Below are 20,289 nucleotides of genomic sequence, written 5' to 3' on the forward strand. Positions count from 1 at the left end.
GATTAGATGTTAGATACTTCCACTCACTTAAATGCCTCCCTCTTTTCTCCTCTGTCATCTGCATCCATCCAATTCATCATCAAGAACTGTTAGTTCTGCTTCTTAAATTGCTTTTAATCCCTCTGCCACTATTTGGACGACATTATCTCAAACCTGAGTTATTCCAATGACAGTTTGAAGTCGATATCATTTTAGCTATATTTTCTCCTTTACAAATCATTCTCCAATGTCATTACTGGAGTGATATTTTAAAAAATTGGTATCTGGTCATTTCATTCCCCTTTTCAAAACTCGTAGGGTAACATTCTTATTTTCCTAAATAAGGCTTCTAAAGCCATTCATATTTGACTTTCAATATCATCTTTCATCACAGCCCATCCTTTCCATCCCGATTTTCTCTCCTTTTCATTACTCAGCATTTTGATACTTTATACTGAATTTCTTTAAAAGTTTCTTGCATACCAGGGTCTCTCACTTCCAGGCTCTTTAACAGCTCATCTCTGTGCTTAGCTCATTTTTCCTCAGTGTCCATTCCTACCACCATTAGGATTAGCTAACTTTTTGACATCAGTCAGGTTCTTGTTTTCCTCCACAAAATCAACACACATACACACTCCACAATCATTACTTCCTTGACTATTTTTGAGGAAAACTTTTCTACTCCCTCCGTTATAGCCACATTGGTAGCCTAGCAATATTTGAATGTGCCAGCTATGCAGCCACATTAGGGCCTTTACATTCATTGACTGAGCTCTCTCACTGTGATTCCTTCTACCAGAATTGACTAACTCTGCCACTTCATTCAAGCCTCTTCTCCATGAGGCCTGCCTACCCTGATGATCCCAATTTATACTGTAGGTGCTCAACCTTTGCCCCGCCCTAGCCAAGCCACTGGCATTTACTGATCTCTCTGATATTGCTCTTCTTTTCCAGCTTTGTTTGCCATAAAACTTATAATCTCTTTTCTAATATACTACATGATTTAAGTTTTTTTTGTTGTTGTTTATTTGTGTTATCTGTGTACCCCCTCCTCCACCATTAGAATGTAAGCTTTATGAGAGTGGACATCTTTGTCTGTTTTGTTCACTGAGAGCCACAGATAAATATTTGAACACAGGCCTGAGTATTTTCACACAGCTGACCCTTACATGTTATTATTTCAAAGTATATGGAATATTTTGAAATATTGATGCATTGTTGTCAATTTTTTAGCTGAGTGTTATACCAATTTATATTCCAACCGTGAATGAATCCATTTTTCCAAGTCTTCATTAGAAAAGAAGTATTACAAACTAACCTATATTATTGGTGAGACATGACATCTCATTTCAAAATTATTTTATAATTTTTCATTATTCAGAGATTGAACATTATTTGTATTATTTTGTCAGATAATTTTTTTCTTTCATGGAAAAATCTTTGCATAGTTATAATCTTTGCATAATTTCCTATTTGAATCTTGGCACCTTCCTTGTATCTTTGTAATACATTTTTGCACATTAATTATATTAACCCTTTAACTTAAAAATATTTGACTAAAAATTATTGCTACTTTTCTCATAATTTGTCTTCTGCCTTTTTTGTTTGTTTGTTTATTGCCTATGCTAGCTTCATAAAAACTTTTTACCAAGTTTATTGACCTCCTCACCAACAAAACTAAGGGGTATATCTTTTCTCTTTGACCTTTTCTTTCTACTGTTCTTTTGTACAAAACCTGCTTTTGACTCTGAAAGAATTAGTCTTGGCTTTTCCTATTATTTCTCAAAGCACTGTTTTAGGTACTTGCTTTTGTCATATTTCTTCTGTAGACTAACTTTAGATCACCATTCTGAATGATTAGAAGTTTTTCCTCAAGAATCGCTCCATGAAAAATGTGCCTGTGCCCATAACCTTGAGCAATATTGGTGTGATAGCATAGTCTACTTACCACCTCTTTTTTTGTCACTTCCAGATCTCAATAAAGTGAGAAAACAGAGGTTTTCTGTTTCTGGAAAGAATGGTTTAATTGGTTTTGAGAGATGATGATATAATACGAAGTGTTGTCATTGGCACAGTGAGTGTTTATTCTAGGCGGTAAGATTTAGAAATTAGGTTGGATGTCATGTCCTGATGTGTTTATAATGGCTCATTTGAGTATGTCTTAGGGTGGTATAAATGTATCCTGGAAACAGTATGGAGTGAAATCAGCTAGATACATGATCTTGCGAATTTGTTTAAATTCTTATTATTTTCAATTCAACAAATATTTACCCAGCTGTATGTAAAGCTAAAAATACATATAAAGTACTAGAAATATAATGAAAAACAAATCATAGTCCTTTTGTACATGAACACACTGTCTTATGAAGAGGACAAACAGAGTCAATTGTGTCTCATCATGATAAGTGCTAAAATAAAGCATAAGGGTGCTGTGAAACACATAAGGAAGGATTTCCAATACAATCCCAAGGGACACAGGGAAGGTTATCTAGAGGAAGTAAAGGCTATGCTGAGACCAAATTTGTAAAGGAGTTAGACAAAGTTGTAGAGAAGATGAAAAAACGGGCAAGAAATTCATAGGCAACCATGGCCACTTTAAAGCTTTTTGTTTAAATGATGAGATATTTTAAAGAAGTTTAAAAGAATAAGTGGTGGTGAAAACATGACTCATGGTGAGCACTACTTATTGTTTTTATTTTTGAGCTCATTCTGTATGCATAGATGTGTCATTTGAAAATTACATTTCTGTTTGTGAATATTACAGATTAGCCCCCTTTTCACTTTTCATTATTAATAAAGAAGTCTATTAGAAAGATTAAAACTCTATGTTATTAAGTGTAGTAAAAAGCTACTTTGTTTTTCCAGCTTATATTTTTTATATAGGTATAAAGTTCTTTTCTGTTAAATAAAGAAAAAAATGTTTTGCTGAAAAATGTAATTAAGTTTTCTGCACATTCTAATTTATAGCTATTGTCTTCTGTCTTTAGGGAAATATATATATATTATATATGTATAAATATGTCTATATATATTTATATATATAATCTCCAAAATGTAATAAAAGGAATGCATCGCAAACCATTTCTATCATTGTATCCTAGTTTTAGTAAAGGTGATATGATAGATTTAAGGACAAGTTTATATAGTAAATTTAAATAACTATAAATTAAGACAAAACTATTAATAAAGAGCAAGGATTATTTTTAAATGCAAAATTGCCTTATCTTTATCTAAAAGAATGTTTATTGCACTTAGAATTAAACCGAATCATACTTTGCAGTAAACTCTGGTGTGTATATTTAATAATATCATTACAATTATGTCACAGTGGAAAACATATTTGTTTTTTAATCTTTCATAGTGACAAGTAGAACCTGAATTTTCTGTCGAAAATACATCATCCACTTTAATTGCCAAGAAGATAAGCATTTTTCTATTAACTTCAATGAATATATTTTTAAAATAGTTTTTATACATTATGATGAACAATTTGACAGTCTTTAGGGTTTGTGCATTTAAATTTTGATACTTCAAAGAGTGAATAAATCCAGGTTTCAATTAAAAAAATGTGCAAAAGCCAAAATGTGTTATTATGCTTTTCCCTTATATACTTTACGGCCTGACTAGGTAAGATATACGCATATCATTGTAGGGGCACAGTGAGAGATTTAGCTAGCAGATTTCAGATTAATTTAAACTGGTTTAAACAAAATATAAACCCCCAAATGTCTCTGTTATTCAAGATGATCGGGGTGTCAAAGATAAATAGATGTATTACAAATGTAAGACAAATAAACACACACACACACATGCACAGACACACCTCTCAGAGTATTTTGAAAGTAAAAGCCAGTTACAGAGTCAGAGAAATTCATCATGGTAATGAGACAATCATCTAAGGCGGTGGAAATACTAGTCCTTGATTTTTATAATTGTGATAGTCAAGGCATTTATTCTCTTTGGCTATCCCAAATTGCCAAAACAATCTTGAGAAAAGAGAACGAAGCTAGAGGTGTTATGCTCCCTGACTTAAGACAAAGCTATAGGAATCAAAGTAGCATGGTACTGGCACAAAAAACAGACACCTAGATGAATGGAACAGAATAGAGAGCCCAGAAATAAATCCATGCACTTAACGGTCAATTAATCTACAACAAAGGAGGCAAGAATATACAATGGAAAAAAGACAGTCTCTTCAATAAGTGGTGCTGGGAAAACTGGACATCTACATGTAATTGAATGAGATTAGAACATTTCCTTTAGGAAATGCTGATTCTTTTTGAAGAGCTTTAGGAAAAGTGGTTACAGAAATATATCTATAGAGGTAGACATATTAAAACTTTTCACCCTTGTTAGTCTTAAATAAAAATTCATGTTTTTCTTTCTAAATAAACTACTGAGCATAATACAAAAATATTCTCTTCTATAAACTCTTATACTACATAAATATACCAAATGAATGAAATCCTGTGGAGTCCAGAATCGATGATGATTTTAGCAGAAAACATGACAGTGATTTGTGAGTTTGAATGCTGGGTGAAAGCACAGATAATAACCTTTTGGACTCCTCCATTTAGAACTTGTCAGAAATACTGAATTCTATTGAGTTTAACTCTTGCCAATTCTATAGGGATACATCCAAATCCATAGTTTTTTAGAGTGAATTTTGGCTCAGCCTAGGTGTCTGTTACAGGGTTAGCCCATTAGCTCAAATTCATAATGGTTCTGGAATGCCTTAAAACACAGTGGGATTTATGTTGTTGGATCCAACAGTCTCAAAAACTCAAAACAGTCTGCACCATCATAAAAAGAATATTGCCAATCCTGCAATATTTTAAAAATTCTGCAAGCAGAGCATGCATTCAAACCATAGAAACCAAGTTCTTCTGTTTAATAACAATTTTATGATTATAGAACATATGAAAATGACCATAAATGTAATTAAAATTACTTTCATACACTTATTATGTGTAATCAAAATTTAATCACTAGTTTATTTTACACACTCATTATGCAAGCATTATTGATACTCAAACAATGACAAAAAAACGTATATTTCACTTAGTTTCTACGGGAATTAATAGGAAAATAAATATCAGATTGAAATCATTCGGATTTTTTTAAATGATACAACTTATTTTTGAGTGACACCTGTATTGCAATCTTTGTGTGCTATTTGTTTTATATAGACCTGAAACTAAATTAATATTAACAGGTAGTAAATTTCACTCATCCATTCTCTAGTCATTCAACATGTTTATTATAATTAACAGTGTACCAAAGACTTTGAGATACTAAGACAGTAAGATATGATCCTCCCCATCAAGTTTATGGAGACAGTGGCAAGAGAGAATTATAGAAGTGTTCAAATATGATGACCAGAAGTAAATAATGTGGAGACTAAGAGAAAGGGATATAGGCGGCTTGAGAAGTAAGCAGTGGCCGAATCATGAAGGGCCACATATGCTACACTTAGGACTTTGGCCTTTAAGTCAAAGGAGCAATTGGAGCATTGTTGAAGATTCCTAACCAGGAAAGTGATGTCATCATATTCGTGTTTTAGAAAGAAAACTCTAGTTGCAGGGTACAGGAAGGCAAATCTAGAGAGATGCAAATAATTTAGGAAGTTTTGAAATAACCCATGTGAAAGATGAAGATTGCCTGAATTAAGGATTTTGAAATTTAAGAACTTCTACAGAGGAAGATTTATAGAATGTAGTTAGTAATTGAATGTGGAGGGTGAGGGAACAGAGTAGGTCTGGCATAACACTGATGAAAGGCTACTTTGAGGCTTGATATGTATTAGTCCCTGCAAAGAATTCAGCTGGGATGTGGAAGGTGGGAGATACAATTTTGGACATCTTCAGAGTGACTGGATTGTGGGTTTTAAAATTAAGAGGGTTGTCTTCAGTACAGGTCAAGGTAATGGAGTCCCCTGACTATAAGTAATAGTTGAAGTTATGGACATGGAAGGATCCCTTAGGGAAAGTGTGTAGAGTGGAAACTGAGTAATTTTAACTCCTAGAGAAAGCAGAGAATGTGTAGCTTAAGGACACTGAATAGAATTGATCAGAGAAATGCGAGTAAACAAGGAGCAATGAGGAACACTGAATTATCAGAAACAGAAAACAGAGTGTCAAGAAGGAGTAGATATAACTTGGTGAATATGAAGGAAGGTCAAGCAAATGAGATTTGGAAATTGTTCAATGATGGCAACATGAGATCTATGCCAATTTTACCATGAATGTCTTCAGTTGATAGATAGGTGACACCAGGTTCCAAAATGTTTAAAAGTTGAATATAAGGAGAAAAAGTGAAGAACGTGTTAACACATTTTTAGCATATTTGAGAAGTAGATGTTATTAAAGTGGATGGAGTAGAATATATGTACACTGTACAATTTTTAAAATACATGTAGTAAAGATTTAAGCATGCTTAAATGCTGATGAGGAAAAAATATAGAGAAGAGTCTGAGAAGGAAGAGAAGGGATAATTAATAAAGCAAGGTCACTGAGCATATAGTAAGATTAAAAAAAAAACAGAAAAAAGAGACATGTCATGCTGTAAGAGCAAGAAGGAGAAAGGATGCAAATGTGTTTGTAAATGACAGTATATTTTCAATAAAATTGGATGTTAAATATTTTCTTGTGAGGAAGTGAGCAGGCAAGGTGTGGTAGACTTTGGGAGACCTGGGAAAGTTTGCGAATCAGATATGTGCAGTCTAGGGACATGCCAATCTCATTAAACAGCACTGAAAACCTAGTTGATTTTAAAACTGTGAGCTAGCTGTGCAGTTGTGGGGTTCTCTCTAGCAGTATATAGAAGCTCATATATAAGAGTGAGCATGTGGACAGTCAGTTAATCTTGAAACAGGATATGACCATGAGAATAGAACAGAGGAGAAGAGAATTGACAATTTTGATAAGATACTTGTTGAAATAATGGATTTTTGTGTCAGACTGCATAATGAAGGAAATGGTGATGAGCAGAGTAGAAAGTGGAAGAAAACAGAACTTTGCAAATACTATTCATCTCAAACAATTGAAAAAAAAGACAATGAAAAATAAAAACTAGATAGAAAGATGTCATCAGAGAATTAATTTTGCTAATTAAAACCTTGAATAAGGACAAGCTACAATGATGACAATGTCTATATGGATATTGATCATGTAACTGAGATGTGACAAAGGATGACATATTCTGGAATTACTGGTACCAAAATTACAAACAAAATTTGTATATACATTTATTTCATTACAGGTACATGATAAGAATTCTCTTCAAATCAAAATCTCCATTCTATTACCCACAAAAAAAAGAATTTGGAAAAATATATAATAATCCCAAAGTTTCCATTCTAGTAAACTGTGTCACTTATTTCTAAACTGGGAATTCCTTCCCTCCCTCCCTCACTCCCTCCCTCACCCTTCCTTCCTTCCTTCCTTCCTTTTTTCCTCCCTGTTTACTTTCTTCTATTTTGTAAACATGCATTGAGTATTTGCTTTGTGAATGCAGCCCTTGACCTCTAAGGGCTCACAGCCCAGCGAGGACACAAATATATAAACACATAATTATAGTCAAGTATCAAACACTTTTGAGAGTTATAGAGTAGGCCATATGGGAGGAAGCTCTTAATTCATTCCCTGGAGAGGTCAAACAAGTCTTTCCTGAGGAAGGTATGTTTGAGCCAAGTTTTGAAGTGTGAATAAGCTCATCAGTCAGAAAGGGGATAGAAGGAAAGAAATTATACCAGGAGAGAATATTATGTAAATGGATGCAATCATGTTGTGTAAAGGGTCCTACTATGGCAAATTTGGTCTGTCTGCGGTATGGAATACCTAGAGAGGAAGGGTGAGAGGCGATAGTGAAATGGTAGACAGAGGGCAGATCACAAGGGGCCTTTGGAGTTTGGACATCATGAAGATTCTCTGGATTTCTAACAAAAGTTCAAGCAGCGAACTTCCATGATGAAGTTTGAGTCATAAAATGGTAGCTCTGAGGCTTCCCTGGTGGCGCAGTGGTTGAGAGTCCGCCTGCCGATGCAGGGGGACACGGGTTCGTGCCCCGGTCAGGGAAGATCCCACATGCCGCGGAGCAGCTGGGCCCGTGAGCCATGGCCGCTGAGCCTGCGCGTCCGGAGCCTGTGCTCCGCAACGGGAGAGGCCGCAACAGTGAGAGGCCCACGTACCGCAAAAAAAAAAAAAAAAGGTAGCTCTGTATGCCAAGTAGACTATATTTTCAGAGAAGATGAGACTGGAGTTTGGAGATATGAGGTAATTAATGTTGAAAAAACAACGAGAAACATGAATTAAATCAATTACAACAAAGCCTAACACAATTTTGTGAATGGGAGAGGGACTTGACAAAGTGATTCTAAATATATTTTTAAATATGTGCATGAAATACAAACTACTTACAAGGAGAATTATTGAGAGTGGGTAACTTAGAGGCTGAAAAATATGCTACAGAGATAAACTAATCAATGACTTATTGGCATTTGAATAGATCAACAGCTCATTGGAACAAATCAGTCAGTCCAGAAAGAATATGTAACTATGAATTTGAGTTGTGTAAGTCCTTTTATATTAGGGGTTTACAGAAAGGATACATTATAAAATAAAGATTTCTAATTCCAGAAGATAGATAAGACACATAGGTGGGCCTTCTGTCCCTCTTAAGACTCCAGCACGATTAAACAATCAAAGTGAAAAAGGAATGCATGTATAAAACAGAAGGGAACAAGAACAGGAGACTCTTATCTAGAAGAGAAAGTCCTCAAAGTTTTTAAAAGATTGAAAACCAAAGGGAACAGAACGAGGGCTGGCACCAGGAGAGAAAATCACATTCTGGAATATGCTACAGAAGGGTCTGCAAAGGAAGTGAGAGCCAATCTGTACTGTGAAACCTCTGAGACATTTGGAGTTGGAGTTAGAATGCATAAGGCAGGATGTAATTGAGCCGTAGGGCTAACACAGGAAGGGTGCTTAATTTAAGGTCAAATGACAACTCTGTGAGTCATTACTAATAACCCATCTCTCACCCCCTTACACCCCCACACACACAAAGAATTAGGGCAGTTTTCACTTATCCCCATGTACAATTCCTCTTCTTTTCACTAAAGAAATTAAATTCATAATTGGGGAAAAATACAGTTTCACTAGACAGTGGGAGGAATGGAGTCAAGTCTTCAAATAAAGTGAAGGAAGTGATTTTCAGTGATTTTCAATCTAGAATTCTATACCCAGACAAGCTATTGTTAAAGGAGTAGAAGAGAAAGATGATCTCACCCATGTCCCTACTGCCCTAACCATTTTCCCACCCCAAATAAAGGTATAAACTAAGTATGACTACTACAAGATGTGTTAAAGGAAACAACAATTATGAGAGTTCTGCAGCAGGTCTAGAGAAAAATGAATCCTGCTTAAAACAGGTGGGTGGTCTCTGGAGAAAAAAGAGTTTGTGTGTGTGAGTGTGTGATGAAGGTGATGCCATGAGCACTGAAGAATCCTGAGCCTAACATTGTATTCTGCATAGAGCCATTATTTTATAGGTGGTTTTTTGTTTTTGTTTTTTTTTTGTGGTACGCGGGTCTCTCACTGTTGTGGCCTCTCCCGTTGCTGAGCACCTGCTCCGGACGCGCAGGCTCAGGGGCCATGGCTCACGGGCCTAGCCGCTCTGCAGCATGTGGGATCTTCCCGGACCGGGGCGCGGACCCGCGTTCCCTGCATCGGCAGGCGGACTCTCAACCACTGCGCCACCAGGGAAGCCCGTTAGGTGGGTTTTGGTGATAAGAAAAACTAAATTTATACAAAAATGGCTTACCGCTTTTAAGGGTCCTTCCACATATATCAGTTTATGTGCTTCTTATAATAATTCTGATACTTAAGTATTTTCAACACTTTGGTTGGTCTGCCAAATACCGTGATGCGCTATTATCTGAACTGATGAAGCATTATAGTGCATGCTTAGTTCTGGAAGGTGTCCAACTAATGAATCTGAAACCATGCCATTTTCCAATAGATCAAATCTTACTCAAATGTTTCTTGGGTCGCTAGCAACTTTTCCAACTCTTGCATATTTTTAAAGTTTTAGTTTCTGGGAATTCTCTGGTTGTCCAGTGGTTAGGACTCTGAGCTTCCACTGCAGGGGGCCCTCGTTCAATCCCTGGTGGGGGAACTAAGATCCCGCAAACCTCATGGCATGGCCAGAAAAACCCCCAAATAATAAAGTTTTAGTTTCTTTCTAGGAGGTTGCAATAATAATATATCTTTCTCACTTATTAGGTTTCATCAAATGGCATAAGGTGATTTATTCACTAAGATTCTTAGTTCTATTTTACTGGCTTCATACCCAAAATCATGTATTTAGTGCTTTCTTTCCAAGGCATTTGCCAAGACAGTAAACCAGCAGCACTTCCTCTTCCAGAGCATCAATGACACAAATCCACTCAAATAAATTAATATTTCAAATTTGACTGGCTCATCTAGCCAGAGCAGCTAGCTGACATGCCAATGCCTGTTGTAACTCTGATGGCCACTACTAAAAAATTATGAAGAAGCATTTTCATCTTAACAGTTTCTTTCAGAAGTCAGCTTCCCTTTCTCTTGTTTCCCCTGTCGACTTCTGGCAAATGGTAGAATGGTAGAAGAATGGTAGAATGTGCTGGTTGCACATGACCATTCATACATGATGAATGGAGGCTGGGGATGTTGAGAAAGACACTGTGCAATTTATCTAAATATGATGGCCTCTGCCACATTTTATTTTACCATGCATTTATATTATCATTAGTTTTATTATACTTTTATTTATGTGTTTCATCAACAAAGGCGTAGGGAAATTACTTATATAAAATAATGTTTCACCTCTGGTTTCTCTTCCATTTGGCGTGTGTGTGGGGGTGGGGGAGTGGGTGTGTGTGCGAGATGTTGGCTTCCTTGTGTGTTTCACTTTTTAAAAATTTGTACTTCTTATTTCTAAAGTAAAGATATTATGGGATTTTATGTGTAGAATGTACTTCAGAGTTCATTTACCCCATTTTCTTTCTTTTAGTTGAAAAGCTAAGGCAAATTTTTAGAAACTGATTAATGCAGAACTTCAGTCTTATGGTTTGAAATTATGCATTTCCCCAATAGACAAGTTTTTTAAGTCCTTACATGGCAAAACTTGTGGTTAGTAAGTGTCTTTTGATTTCATCTTAACTTTGGTACTTAACAAAATAATTGCTCAAAGATTTGAAAACTATATATTAGGTGTGAAGCAATTTAATGTTCCATGCAAATGTATATGACAAATTTTAAAGGCTTTTACCATACTACAAACACTACAACTTTCAATATTTTCAGCCAAAAAAATTGGTTGAGATGCGAAACATTTATCATCACTTGTGAATTTAACAAATTACATGAATGTGAGACCAAAAATATTGAAGCAGATTCTTTCTCACAGAATGTATAGAAAATGGAAGATATAACAATATATAATATTATTTTGGGGGTATACTTAAAAATATATTATCAAGAGACCACTAGTGGACAAGTTAATAGAACTTGATTAACTGAAAATTAGTACAAAAATTCTTTCTGGCTGATATATGAATAGAATGGAAAACTATGTCATATTCTTACTTGATAATTTCAAAGCAATTCAACTTATTGACTATGTAATATCTACAAGATACTATCTATGGGAAAACAATTTACAGAATATATAAAATGAGTTTAAACACCCTCTACTTTATTTGCTTTTATAGTTCAGTTACCAGAGATTGTACACTGAAGTGGTCTCTCTGTTTTAAGAGTGTTCATTTTTTAGATTAATTTTAAAATACAAATTTCTGACTTGAAGTCTCAAAAATAAAATATCTGTTCTTAATAACATTAGGTACATTTCTCTATTTCTTTGTATGGTATATTTTTCAAAAAGGCATAAATTCATGTGATTGATTTTGTATACTGAGGAAATAAACTACATAGTAATAAAAACTAGAATACTTTTTTTTTTTTTTGCGGTACTCGGGCCTCTCACTGTTATGGCCTCTCCCGTTGCGGAGCACATGCTCCGGACGCGCAGGCTCAGCGGCCATGGCTCACGGGCCCAGCCGCTCTGCGGCATGTGGGATCTTCCCTGACCGGGGCACGAACCCGTGTCCCCTGCATCGGCAGGCGGACTCTCAACCACTGCGCCACAAGGGAAGCCTGACAACGGTCTTAAATTGTTTAATTTAATTACTTTCTTTTCCGTAGTACTAATCCAGTCAACTCTCTTCTTAATAGGACCATTTTCAATATTCATTTGCAATTTTATTTTCCCAATGTGTAAGCTACTTCTTAAAGTAAATTAAACACATGGGGTTTATGCGTGCTTTTTCGTTTTTCTAGGGCATTGTCCAATAATTAGATGTTCTGTTATACTACACAGTCCTCATATAAGTTAAAAAGATGTACTACTTTTTCCTAAGGAGTTTTAAAAATGTGAAGATTTGGGTATATTCAGTTAACAAAATGTAACCTATCATAAGCATTTTTTATTTCTGACCTATTGCCATTCGTCAGATGACGCTGACTTGAAATTCCAAGGAAAATGAGTGATCTTAGTAGAAATGCTCTATCTCAGTTAGGTACTCATTAACATTGACCCATTTATGCAACTTCACTGTTAGATGAATAACCTCTGTGGGAGAAAAAACATTTTCTGAGCAAAACTCTGTACCACCAGACATTGTGCTTCCCAGTTTTCAAGTTTTGTACTTTTATAGTTTCCACTATAACTGTTTCCTATCATTTCCTACCAGAAATCTTCAAAGAATCCATATTATTTTATCATTTTTCTTATGTTTTCTTCAACACTCGTGGTCTTTGCTTTTTCTCAGGCTACTAAGGCTAACAAAGAGCAATTTTTGCATGAAGAGATGCTTTTTCTAAATGTTTAGTATAAGGAATTAAAATCCTATGTAAAAATATGTATGACTGGAAATGGCTGATATATTTTACAGTATCAAAGTAATGAAACAAATTCCTAAAATCTAGGTGATAGTCAAGATAAATCATAGTTAAGAAACATGACAATTTTTTTACAACTAAAATAGTTAAAAATTTTTTTTTATTATATATACATATATGTTTGTTAAAGAACTATATGGGCATGATCAAAATAACACATGCATAGTTAGCTATATATCTTTGACAATCATGATTGATAACTAGTATATTCTATTCCATAACTACACTTCTGTAAGTATGTGGTTGTTATGACCTTATAAGTACTGTTTAGTTTACCGCAGAGTTATGTGATAAAGCATAGCCTTCTCTATAGTTCCAATGATGTAATATCTGTGCCACTTCAAAAAGAATGCTCAAATAGATGCACATTTTTTTTAAAGTTTCATTCCCACATTTCAGGAAATGAAGTCAGCCTTAAATATCTCTACATTCCCCTAATATGTGGGGAGGAGGGAGAAGGAAAGAAGTACAGGGTAGCTATGACACATACGTCCTTCAGGAAGTCAGATTTTGTAGCAGGTGGTAATTTGCACATGTAACTGTGAAAAGAAAACCACTTTACCCACTAGGGCAGGCCTGCTCTCTTTCTGTCTCAAAGTTCCAGTGAGGAGAGTTTTTTTGAGAAGCTAAACTGAGAAGAATATAAAGGCAAAAAACTTAGTAAAGTACCTAGGAAGTGAAGATTCTTTTTCAATTTAAAACACTGTGGAGGAAATGAGAAATTTTATTGTTTCTAAATATACAGAGTAAAACTAGTGTAGAAGAAGTTAACAGTTCTGAGGAAAACATAATCTAGTAATTATAGTAATTTGATATTGCCACCATATCCAAGAGGATAAGGGATAAGCAGAAGGCTTGTATTACATGTGTCTTGGTTTTTAAAATTTTATTTTTATATTAATTCATTTTTGCTATACTTTACAAGAGTGTCCACAACTGACAAAGGAGAGAGTTAGTTTTCATCACAGATTGAAGATCTCTGAACTAATTATTTAGGTTCCTGGAGGAGAAAAGAAGATCAGATTAATATCAGAAGACACATCTTTTGATACTAGGAAAAAGCCAGTAAGAAAAGCTGTAGGTATATGTTTGCTGGAAAGCATGAGGGATCAGAGGTGAAGGAACTCAAACATAAGAATGTATTTCTGGGCTTCCCTGGTGGCACAGTGGTTGAGAGTCCGCCTGAAGATGCAGGGGACACGGGTTCGTGCCCCGGTCCGGGAAGATCCCACATGCCGCAGAGCAGCTGGGCCCATGAGCCATGGCCGCTGAGCCTGCGCGTCCGGAGCCTGTGCTCCGCAACGGGAGAGGCCACAACAGTGAGAGGCCCACGTACTGCAAAAAAAAAAAAAAAAAAAAGAATGTGTTTCCTTTGGAAAAGGTAACATTTTAAGCTGAAACTCAGCAGGATAGTCATGGTCTTTGGGGACATGAGAAGAGAGGAAAAAATATTGGATAGATGGTAAGAGGGAAAATCATAGGTACTAAGAAAAGAGAAATGCATAGACCAGAGCTGAGGACTTCAAATAGGTTACTGTTTTTTAAAAGAAATTAGTATACACAATCTACAGTTTCCTATCCAGTAATTTTCATTAGCTCAGGTATAGAAAGTGGCTGTTTTGATTACTCAGAAGTTGACATTTTGCAGAAAAGGGCAGTGGAAAAATACAGAGTCCTTAATAAATGGAGATGTGTGGTGGGTGGGGATTGAGAGGTTGTAAGATGCCAGAAATGAGAGGAAGTTATGGGTGGAATAGCTAAATAGAATGGACACTGAAGAGAAGGAATTTTCCTGTTACAGCTAGACAAATTATTGTCTGAAAGTGGCAAAGGGGACCTCAGAAAATGAGGGCATTGACATCAAAACCTAAGGCTTATGAAGTATGAAAGAATTGAACCAACTCTGTTTGAGAAAGTTACCAGAGAAACTGAGTCTTTGGGAAGAGGACAGGGTGCAGTCATAAGTCTCAGGAAAAGCAGAGAAGGAGAGGAAGAATTTTATGATGAGGCTGAGGGTACAAGAGAATTAATCGACAATGTAGGAGGAGTTTTGAAGTGACAATGGAAAGAAGAAACCGTCCAAAAAGCACTCCACAGCAAGAGGATCTGATAATAGGTAGGGGAAGCTAAGGAGTAGAAAACTGCATTTTGACTATGGACACAGGCTGATAAAGATTAGAGGCCCAGTTGGTTGACTTTTCTGAAAGTTATGGACTGGCCATTTGAATGAGATCCTAGATAGAGGAGGGACTGATGAAATTAGTCCAATGAGTGCAGTCATTATCAGTGTTCAAAGAGACCACTGTGAAGAATACTCTTCTCTCATACACCAGATGAAACCTGCTGCACTTTACCTAAAGCATGGTAGGATAATCTGGATAGTTTTCAAGGTAAGAATTGCAAAAGGTGCAAAAGGACTCTTAAAATATTTATTTTACTATTGATTAGGACTACTGCATATTGAATTCTGGATATATGTTAGCTATGAAACAGACTAAGTTGCTAAATGTTTGTTTTCTTGTATTCTGTGTCACCATGGCATAGAGATACTCCATCTAAAAGATATATCAAGTTATGCAGGTACAAATACATAAAGATAAACCAAAGAACCTGAACTTATTTTAATACCTTAAAAATAAGAATGTTCTGTGTCAAGAGAGCCATTTCTGACCCATTTGATTTTCTTAATGTTACATCGATAAGAATTCTGAAAGCATATTTGAAGCCTTCAATCAATACTGAGATCATAGAAGCAGCCTAACCTATAAATGATTCCCATCGGTGAAATCAAAGACTAAGAACAGATCAATATATTCCATGAAAAGCCTTAAATTGACCTTTTTTTTTTTTTTTGCGGTACGCGGGCCTCTCACTGTTGTGGCCTCTCCCGTTGCGGAGCACAGGCTCTGGAGGCGCAGGCTCAGCGGCCATGGCTCAAGGGCCCAGCCGCTCCGCGGCATGTGGGATCTTCCCTGACTGGGGCACGAACCCATGTCCCCTGCATCGGCAGGCGGATTCTCAACCACTGCGCCACCAGGGAAGCCCAAATTGACCATTTTTTGGTTAAGTAAAACATAGTAAACCAAATAGTTAAGGATTGGTTAAGTCTCACCGATTTCATAGGTGGGTTATTAGATTGAGAGACCCCTGAATCCAGCTTATCAAGAATGAGTGTGGAAGCATTTTGGAATCAGTCACTCTGCTAATTTATGGATATCTCCATATAATACAGTTAGGGATTCGACCTTTTAAGAACAGGATAGTTTATACATTGCTCCCGGGAGAAATATCACAAAAAATTATACTTATGGTGAACAAATATGCAAATATTAGGGCAGGATTTGGGATTCGGAATCAAATTATCTTACTCAGATAATTCTTCCAGCAATTCTATCTGGAGTTATTAGACTCCATCTGGGCAGAATTCTAGAAATATAATATTATAAAAGTAATTCAATGAGTATCTGTGACCAGCTCTTTCCTCTCCTTGAAGTCATATGAAAAACACAGTGTTCTGAGCTGGGTGAATGTAAAGCACAGTGCCTTCCACTGACATATTTTGTAGTCTAGTTTTGGTGAAAATAAAATTAAAGCGCTACCTTTCAAACTTATTTTAATTATTTTTTTTCTGTTGACTCTTGTAAGTACCAGTTAAAACATATTGCTGGTGGGTCAGAATGGTCTGTCTTTCTGTTACCCACACTCTGAGCACCCAAATCAGGTTTCAAGTACCGATTACTTGGAAGGTAGAAAATAATGAAGTTGTTTTTCTTTTTTAAATTCCTTGGTTTAAAACACAAAAGCGAAAACTTTCCACTCTTAAGATCATAAAATGTTACTTTTGCTGTTATTGTTAACCCCCTGCAACAGTCTCATTCATTCATTTAATAATTTACTTAACAATTTACAATTGATTTAACAATTAATAACTACAATTCATTGAACAATTTGAGTGTCATCTACAGTGCTGTTTTTGAGTTGTCAGGTTTGCATGCAGGAGCGCTAAGATAATAGATTTAGATAGGAATTTATCACTTTAGGATTTCTATCTCATAGATGGAAAAAAGCTGAAAATATTAATTAATTAATCAATGATGTTGGCCACTTGATCAGGAAGTTGAGTAAAGTTGCCCTGAGACTTATCTTACAAGCTACCCTTAGACAATAAGAAGTTATGGCCTTGCTTAAAGTAGACCAGATGTTTCCTTTTTTGGTTAGCGTGACTATCTGCAGATGTATGTGTTCCCTAAGGAAACAGTCTTCTCATTCCAAATCTTCCATGAGCAAGGTTTTACCAGGGCCATTAATAATCTACCATATGATTCAACTATCCCATTTCTGGGTATTTATCCAAGAACACTAATTTTGAAAGGACATATGCACCCCTATATTCAAGCAGTGTTATTTACAATAGCCAAGACGTGGAAACAGCCTAAGTGACCATCCATGGATAAATGGATAAAAAAGATGTGGTATACAAATACAGAGGAATACTGCTCAGCTATAAGAAAGTTGGGATCTTACCATTTGCAACAACATGGATGGACCTTGAGGATATTAGGCTAAGTGAAGGAGGTCAGATGAAGCAAGATTAATGCCATATGATTTTACTCCTATGTGGAATATAAAAAATAAATAAACAAAAAAGAAACAAAATAAATGAAGAAATCAAACAAAACAAACACTTAGATGCAGAGAACAGAGTAGTGGTAACCGGAGGGGAAACAGCATGCGGTGGACAAAATGGGTAAAGGGGGTCGACTTTATGGTGATGGATGGAAACCAAATTTTTGGTGGTAAGCATGCTGTAGTGTATACAGAAGTAGAAATATAATGTTGTAAACATGAAACTTATATAATGTTACAAGCCAGTGTTATCTCAATTAAAAAATAATAAATATTAAATAAATGAATGAATAAATAAATATCTCAGCAACTGGTCACATGTGAAGCTTATGCCTTCCAGGGTGTGTTAATTATAAGAGCTCAACAGACAATCAAATCGGGCCCAAGCAACTACACACATTTATGTATGCATCAAAAGTAATACTATATACACTATGATGTCCTTTTGTCAGGTAGATAAATCAGGATGGAGCTACATGGATTTGACTATTTGTAATTAGCTTTTGATATTAACCAGTGTCAAAATAGCCAACTTGCTGTGCCTCTTCCAATGTTAGATTTTGGAATAGCTCCAGAAAGTGAGATCACTTTTGAACATATAATGTTAAAGGCCCAAAAGGGAGACCGTTTATGAAATTAATTATGTGAGCACTCTACAGTAGAGTTAGTATATAAATCTAGCATGAGTATAGTATACTAACATTGTGAAGTTAGGAATAGAAATGGGGTAGAGGTTAGGCTTAATTCTAGGGATTATCCTGTACAATAGGAGTTCAGTAATCACATGGAAGCAAAACAAAAAAATTGTGTTTCTAATATATTATGAAAGGCCTTATAACCCCATTAACTTCCTTTATGAAAATAGTGGTTCTGTTTCTCTGGAAAACAATTTAGAAATAACAGGGTTTTATTAAAGGAATTGGTGAATAACTGTTAGAATATGTTATCTTATTTCAGTAAGTAATCACTTAAGACCTTACAAAAAGAATCTAACTCCTGATAAAGAAAGTAGAAAATCCATAAAAGTCAGCTATTCTGAGAATGGGCCCTAATTCTCTGTAACATCCCAAACTTCATTCTAAAATCTTATAGTTGAATGCCGGTTGCTGCCCATATTTTATAGTTTACAGATAATTGGCAGACAGTTTCAGATATTGTTTTTTTAGATAATAAGGTTGAAAGGAGATTAGTTTCTTGTTCGATCCAGAAGTTTATGTTCTTCAGTTTTACCCTGTTTCTCAACTATGTAACACTTACCCAAAAGACATATTGTTCAATATGTCCATTTTGTCAGGAAATGCTTAGATATAAATATAGAATTCTATTACTAAACAAAAAAATGAAATCCATGGTGCTTTTCTTTCCCTACTTTAGTAGTAAAAAACTTTTTTATTGTATTTTACTGTTACTTTTAATGAAAAGTTATTGATAAAAATGTTGGTACTATTTTATTTTCAAATTCAGTGACCAAGAAATATCAGAGGAAAGAACATTAAAAGGACTTTTCTTTGGGTTTGCCAAACACAAAACCAGATTTAAAAATATGTATAACTGATTGACTTTGCTGTAACCTGAAACTTAATACAACATTGTAAATCAACTATACTCCAATAAAAATTAAAAAAAATATAAAACAAGACTTGAAAGTCACAAAAAATAAAATAAAATAAAAATATTTTATGGGAAATAAAATTCTTAATGCTTTAAAATAAATTGCTACTCATATAAGCTGTCTGATATCAAAATACGTGATCTGCTGACTTTAAAATCCAGGATCCCAATCTTACTTTAAAAAAAATTCAGAACAGTGTGTACATTCCCACAAAGAAGGATTTTTTTTTTTTGCTCACTCTGATTACTGTGTCAAAAAGGAAGATTATTTAAAGAAAGAATTAATGGCTAATAGAAATATATCAAAGTGAAAAACATTTAATTAAAGATAGATTTGCTGATTTTATAAAAGCAAAACGCAGCTGTGCTGTCATGTTACCTCTACACACTTCAGTATGCATTTCTTAAGAATTATAGAAGTTTCCTTACCAAGATATAGTTTCTAAATCAAAGTATTAAATTTGCGAGTTTTTTTCCTGTTTCTCAGTTAATTTCTCAATACATGGTTTCCTCATTACTTCAAAAATAGACCATTCTTTTGGCGAATTGTACAAAATGTGATCCTAAGTATCTCAAGGTGTCGTTTCTTTGTGTATTTATACGTATTTATTAATTTTATTAACTCAGTAGCCCTTTAACAATTATACATCAGCTCCCAAGTGGATTTTGTTATTCTAGACTAGGTGAAATATAAGCAGAAACCGTATTAGCAATGGAAGAGTGATATAACACATGAGCTACTAAAGAAAGGATTCAGGTTCTGAATGAGAAGTTATAAATATAAAGCTCTATGTAAGTTTCCACTTGTAAAATTCTGATGGAGAATGTTCACTTGTCATAATTTTTTGTGCTTTCTGAAATAATCTAACCTATCATAATGGATGTTGTGAAAGTACAAATAAAGTTTCACAGGAAAGGGAAACCTGTAACATGCAGATAATACAATGGACATAACAATTTTAATTTTTAAAATGTGCTGCACGGTTGTTTTTTAACCATTCAGAGAACTTTTATCTCAAAAGCCACTCTTCACATTCAATCTGCACAATAAAAGAAGTAGCTCTAACTCATA

The 20,289-nt window shown here is 35.1% G+C and overlaps 1 protein-coding gene across 1 annotated transcript in view; it reads left to right on the forward strand.

Moving 5' to 3' along the window:
- The window catches only part of HCN1 (hyperpolarization activated cyclic nucleotide gated potassium channel 1), a gene marked incomplete at both ends in the record, with an annotated part of 364,544 nt that overhangs the window by 181,411 nt on the left and 162,844 nt on the right, over nucleotides 1-20,289 (forward strand). The gene's annotated exons all lie outside the window — the stretch shown is intronic.

This window comes from Leucopleurus acutus, assembly GCF_964270905.1.
Source record: "Leucopleurus acutus genome assembly, chromosome: 3".
NCBI lineage: Eukaryota > Metazoa > Chordata > Mammalia > Artiodactyla > Delphinidae > Leucopleurus > Leucopleurus acutus.